This window comes from Pinus tabuliformis, chromosome 3_1 (genome assembly GCF_031772625.1).
Source record: "Pinus tabuliformis cultivar Carrire ecotype Pingquan chromosome 3_1, CPIR1, whole genome shotgun sequence".
Lineage (NCBI taxonomy): Eukaryota > Viridiplantae > Streptophyta > Pinopsida > Pinales > Pinaceae > Pinus > Pinus tabuliformis.
Window position 1 is genome coordinate 372,728,416 of NC_142301.1, and position 6,979 is coordinate 372,735,394.

The window sequence follows — 6,979 nt, forward strand, 5'->3', positions numbered from 1 at the left end:
CAGATATAACCTTCAAATGGGCAGAAAACGGACGCATGGACAATGCGTAGTAGAAGAGTCTGAAAGTAGGAGGGAGACTGGTCCCAAACAGAAAGTTCTGGTATACATCCTGATAAGTTGTAATAGAGATCACATAAAGGAATTTTGTGGATACAAAATTTGGAGAGTAAGGATCCTCTGTGGAGTAACAGTACTGTTCAAAAAATTCCAAAATACATTCGACTATACATAAGTCAGAGGGAAATCAAAAAAGGCAGAAAATGACATAGCATACCTGGAACCCACAAGATTTGGTATTACGGATGATTAACATCATAGTTGTCTGAATAATATATGCTGCCTGCTTTCACACCTGATTCTGCAACATATCGATTCGGCTGTCCGGTTGCACCAAAGTTTATTTTAGATAAACCTATTATTAATTTTTTATTTATTTTTTTGTCTATCACCTACCCACCTCACATTTCACTCATTTATCTGATTAAATAAGACAATATCACATTACCGCTCACCTAGAATATAACAACTATTAAATAATGAAAAGATGTCCCATCAAAATCGTGAAATTTGATAGGTCGTTCTCTACATAGATCACAATTTTGCGGTGACAGCAAATTTTTTTATCACAAAATTTCAATTTATCATCATCAAAAACTTTAAAGTATTTAAAATTTTCAAAAATAATAATGGTAACTAAATTTCCAAAAATTTCAACCTTATTTTATTATAAATCTTACACTAATTTCCATAAAAATCTTACACTAATTTCCATCATTTTCCTGACGAAATTGTAGCCAAAGTAAGAACATTATTTTCCTGAGGCCAGAGTAAGGGAAGAAGTTGTCACATCTCCCCATAGGTTGCAGAATAAATTTAACAGAATATATGGATAACCCTCTCAACAAAAAGTTAAGAATTTAACAGAATATATGGATAACCTTCTCAACGAAAAGTTAAGATTTCATCGCTACATACGGTGAAGCGTGTATCTGCAGCGAAGTTACAAGCACAAAGAAATTATACGCTAGAAAGCCACCCAGACAGGTGGACGGAACATAAAGAAATATACCCTACGCAAACATATGGACAGAACTTGTAAGGCCTAGTAATGGAGGACGGTTACATCGTATTCCACGACTGCGTTGCCGGTCGTTAGATCGAGGGAATGAGTGCGAGCGAGAGCGTAGCCTCGAGCCAGTCGAAACAACCCGCTGCCTCCCAAGATGGGCATTTCTATCAGATCATCGAAAACCGCATTCTTACCGACCATGGCCAAGGTGCTGCCGTTGTACTTGCCACTCTCGAAAATAAACGTCGTTGCCATCAGCAGCTGGACTCTGTGTTGGCAGGAGGAAACATAGATACCCTGGGCTCTTCCCACCATTTTGGAGGTGGCCTTCGGCTCTTCCGTCAGCGGGTCGTCCATAACTCTCACCAACCCAAACTGTGTAAAGTAAGAGTCCGTGGTGGGAGCCGAGGCCACCTCCACGGCCGTTACATTTTTCCCGCCCACCAAGTCATGGAAATAGAAATGCAGGTGACTTACCTTCTCAGGCCCTAATTTCACCTTGGCTTCTGCCACCGCTAGGTACAAGCAAACCAACAAGACTACAGCGGCCATTGTAGTATTTACTGGCCAATAACCCTTCATGATCATCTCAAAAGAATGCTTCAGCTCTATGCAGATAACAAGGGAAAGAAAAGTAAATATTTTGATGAAGGTGGTTTGGCTCCGCTTTAAGAATCCAATGACTACGAGAGACGCACTCAATTTATACCACACTGTTGCAGATTTGATTTGATGTGATTAGGATCTTGTTTTTTGATCGGATTGTGAAGTGTGCGATCTAAACATTATTGTGAAGGGAACCAGCTGCTTTTGTTTAAAGGCCGCCTTTCCCTTCTCCTAACAGAACTTCCAAAGTGCAGGGCCCACACTGTAACGTTAACCAATGGAGTTTTACCACGCGTGCTAGGCTGCTTTTCGATCCATTTTCGCTATTGCAAAAATTTCAGACCTAGTCATTTTAGTTCATACCCCTAACCCTTTTATGTATATGTAGGATATTTAAATCAAAATTTTGAAGTTTGACAGTATACCCAAAATTTTGATGTTTGACCATTGTAAACTAGATTTAAAATTTTTTTTTACTGGATTTTATTATAATCTCACCGAAACTTCTATTATTTTCGAAGTTAATTTGTGGATTCTTGTGACGTTAACTTGTGGATTCTTTTTAGACTACGCTACTATTTTCTTTGCTGGTACAGGAATCTCTCTGCGTCATCGACTGCAGTGTTTCCGTGTTTTTTCTTTGCTGGATAATGACGTATATCTTCACACCCCCTGCCCTTTTATGACAGGACTTTCCTTTTAAAATAACAGGCGTACTGTAACAATATAATATTATGATGCTTTTTCGTTCTGAAAAACAATACAATGTGGCAAATAGAGTAATAACGGGAGATGAAAGGCCAGAACAAAGAGTCTCTCAACCACTCTAGAGCAGGTCACCATCTTCCAGTCAAGCTGAACTCATATCCTTTGTGACCGACATGGAAATGTCTATATTTTATGAATAAGCTTTACCGAGAGCCTGTTTGATTTGGAATCTGAATTTGAATTCCACTGTTTCCGAGTTTGATGTCGAAGAATAGGAAATGTAAAAATTTGGATGAAATAGAATTTCAATTTCTTGAAAATCTCAGTAAGATAGCTTTTAGATATCATTATGCTCTCTAGCTATTAAATGTAATTGGTTGCTTTTTGTTGGTGTGGTAACATTTATGTTTGTGAGTTACTTCCCTACATACTTTAAATGAGAATAACTAAATGTTGCATGTGTTTGAAAATTTTCAAAGATTTAGATATGCTGGGGTATAGTAGTCATTAATCTATAAAACCCGTTTTAAATTAGCGTATTAATTTGGAAAGGAACATGTTAAGCGGTGAAATCTAGGATTACTCATGTTTAGGTAAATTAATTTGAAGTTATTCAACGATTTTTCACAAGGTAGGAAGATATAAAGGTGTTATTAATTTAAAGTTATTTAACTGAAAAAAAGGTTTATTTTTTAATTGAAATTAATTTAGATTATAGCAATTACTTTGTGTACTATTAATTAAATAAAAGTTATAAAGTTAATTTATTTATTTTTAATTATAAATGAAAAAATTATTTCTCAAATATATGTTGGATTATAATTTGAATGTCTTATTTTTTACAGAATATAATAATATATAAATTATAATATTATGTAGATAACAACATTATATTTTTTTGCAGAATATAATAATATATAAATTATAATATTATGTAGATAACAACATTATATTTTTTTACAGAATATAATAATATATAGATTATAATATTATGTAGATAACAATATTATATTTTTTTACAGAATATAATAATAGATAAATTATAATATTATGTAGATAACAACATTATATATTTTTTGTATTATTTATTTTATTTAATACATTTACACAATACAGTTTTATGTGGATAATTGGTTTACATATTTTAGTATATTATTTTTTTATTTTTTTTTAAATTTATAAAAACTAAATCCAATTTCATGACTAACAATTCTCAATAGTTTTATCCACAGTCAGAGAGGTATCTAAACATTAAATAACATGTCCAACATTTTAGGATTGGCTAGGCATGTGTTTGTGGATTTCACTATTTTGCTGGAAAAAAAGGGAAAACTAATTGTCGAGGAAAAGCGACAACAATGCTCTGATTCCAAAAACAAATTATTGAGAAGAAGTTACAACAATGCTTTGATTCCACTCCACAACTGCTTTGTATTGAAAATCTTTATTTATTCATTCTTTTATCCTAAATGACGTTGCACCTTATTCATTTCTTTTCTGCATTTTCTCATTTTGTTCGTATCACACACCATCTCTCATATTTGTATTATTGATTATTAATCCTCTGGCAGGGGTGCGATCCATCAATCTTGCTAAATGAAACTTTTAGTGACCCGAGTGGGCAAAAATCTCTTCCAAATGAGGCATTCGAATCACCAGCAACATTAAAGAAGCCGTAAAAGCCAAATGCAGAGGTGTAGTTTCTTGCGCTGACATCGTGGCTTTAGCTGCTTCCTCCGTAGTATATACGGTGCAAATTTGAACTAAAACTCCATTAAACGCTATTATTTTCATAGATGTAAACTTTTGGCACTTATATTCAATGTAAAGAGTGATTGAATGAGAGGTTTTTCTATATATGTAAACTTTTGGCACTTCTCCCACATTTTTTTTGGGATGATATTCAATGTAAAGAGCGATTCGAGTGAGGTACTCGATAATGGTTGGGATGATATTCAATGTAAAGAGTGATTCGAGTGAGGTACTCGATAATGGATGGAAAGGTGTAGGATGAAAACACACAAAATACATACACATACAAGTAAACAATCTTTTAATCATAAAAAATTTCATATACACAATTATCTATAGAGTTGTGGCTATTGGCTTTCATATATTCATATTAAATGACCCAACCACGAGTATATAATGATCTAATGTTACTAAATATGGAAGCATCACAAACTATAACTTGAGTTGTTCTTTCTCTAGCTCACTCACACTTGATAAATGCACACTGGACTTCTAACAACAAACTCAAACTTGACTTTTAATATTGGACTCGACTTAACTGAACTCATCTATCCATGCATTGCATGCATACAAGAGTAATTTTGTTAGGTCCCTATAACACAAATTTTGTTAGGTCTCCCGAAGAGGCTAATTTTTAAGTCGTTGAGCTATTTTTTATTTTATTTTGTGAGTTGGTTGCATAACAAATTTGTTATTTCCAACACTTACCCTTTAAGTTTTTGATCTATCTTTTATTTTATTTTGTGAGTTGGTTGCATAAAAAATTTGTTATTTCCAACACTTCCCCTTAATTACGAATGTATAACTCAACATAACTCAAACAAGACTCAAAAATGTCTCTAGGGCTTACAATAAAAATTGACTCAATCATCACTTAAACATGCATGTTGGTCTAAGCCTTCGCTATTTTTACAATGACTAAAAAACATTTACAATGCTATATTTTGTTTTTTCAATATTCTATACCCTTGAAATTGCTTCATTCTCGGTTGCACTATCTTGTTGTAAGCTCCATATTTCTTCACGTGTTGTTGCTGCAATCTTTCTTTGACTTCTCTTGTATTTGTTGTATGTCTGTCTTCTAGATCTTCCTTTTCAAATATTCGTTCACTCGTGGACTCCTGCCACAACTCTTCATCTTTAAACGTGTTGTTGCTGCAATCTTTCTTTGACTTCTCTTGTATTTGTTGTATGTCTGTCTTCTAGATCTTCCTCTGCAAGTATTCGTTCACTCATAGACTCCTGCCACAACTCTTCATCTTTAAACAGTGTTCTTCGCACTGCTTCTAGTGCTTCATATTCTTGATCTTCTTTCTCCCATATTTCTTGATAGAAAAATATGATCTCTTCTTGACTCCATTGCGGAACTACTATTTTAATGCTTTCTTCTTCGTCCTTACAAACTTCCATTTCCTTTCCTGCATCCTTTTCTTCATCTTCTCTTTCAACTGGATTGTTATCATGTTTACCTGCACACTCAAAATCATTGTTATAGATATATTCATTATGCTTTGCAGTGGGAGCTTTCTCCTCTTCTTCTTCCTTCTATGTCTTCTTTTCTATTTTTTTACAAACCTCTGTTGTTGCTAACATGTCTTCCTCTTGACTTCTAGACACAAGTGGGCTTCTCTCACCAAATAACAACATATCAATGTGTTCTTTTTGTTGCATCATGTGCAACCTCTCATCATTAGTTAATGGTTCTTCATCAAATTTAACATCAAAATTTTCAATTGTGGGATCCACCAAACCACTTGTTACTCTACTAGCAGCATAATCTATGCCAAACTCAACTGTTGCTAGTTCACACACTGCTTCATGAGCAGTTCCAACTTTTGCTTCATAACTTGTTGCTACAGTGGTAGCTTTGACCTTCAATTCTTAATCAAACATGGCACTTTCCATATTTCTATGATCAATCCTTATTTCAAAACATATACCATAAGTGACATTAACATAATATTCATCCACCATTTGGTGTAATCTCCGAGAATGCATGTGTTCATTACCAATTTCAACTTCACCAAATTCATCAGTTGTGGCAGGATTCACCAATTCACATCTCACTTTGCAGTGATCAGCCACATGTTTCTCTTCATAGTGAGATTTTCCATCATATTCACCATCCACGTTGAAGTGGGTTTCTTAAGCATTTATATGCTCTTTCTCTACTTCATGCACAGAGGCTTCAACTTCTATCTCTATAATCTTTTATGCATATTCTTCATCCATATGCAAAAGTTGGTTGTTGCATATCACTTTCCTTTGTACCAAATTCTACTTACAAGATCTTCCATGCTTCCTCAGAAGATGTAGTTTTTGCTACCTTGCTTAAAATCTTCTCATCCAATGCATGTTTTATAAAATCTAATACTAGATCATCACATACTTCGTCATATGGGTTATTAGACAAGTACTCAATCAACTCTTTATATTGAAGAAAAGTTTGAATTTTCACAACACAAAAATAAATTTTTTACCAATAAACTTTGGTAGTGTTACCAAATCCATCCCGATCCATACATCCTTGACTTGTTTTGCTTCATTTGTTTGTCTTGTAGATTTTTCCGATGAGAACTTCTATGAACTCTTCAAAATAATTTGGATTTTCTTGTCTATTTCTTCTTTTAATATATTTCAATCTTACTTTGTGACCCATGAATATTGTCTTTCTTCTATCTTATGGTTGTTTTTGTTATTGCATGAGGCTTCCTTCCATATAGAAACCGACATGAAAATATGATTTTTAGTATGTACTACCGTAATGCACAATATTCACTAGATTCACATTCATAGAGGGATTTTTCCAAACCCAAAAGATTGTTATACTTGGAAAACAAAAAA

The 6,979-nt window shown here is 33.8% G+C and overlaps 1 pseudogene; it reads right to left on the minus strand.

The window, feature by feature from the left end:
- Positions 1 to 909: 909 nt before the first annotated feature.
- On the minus strand, positions 910 to 1,850 carry LOC149187266 (dirigent protein 21 pseudogene; annotated as a pseudogene).
- Positions 1,851 to 6,979: the final 5,129 nt, after the last annotated feature.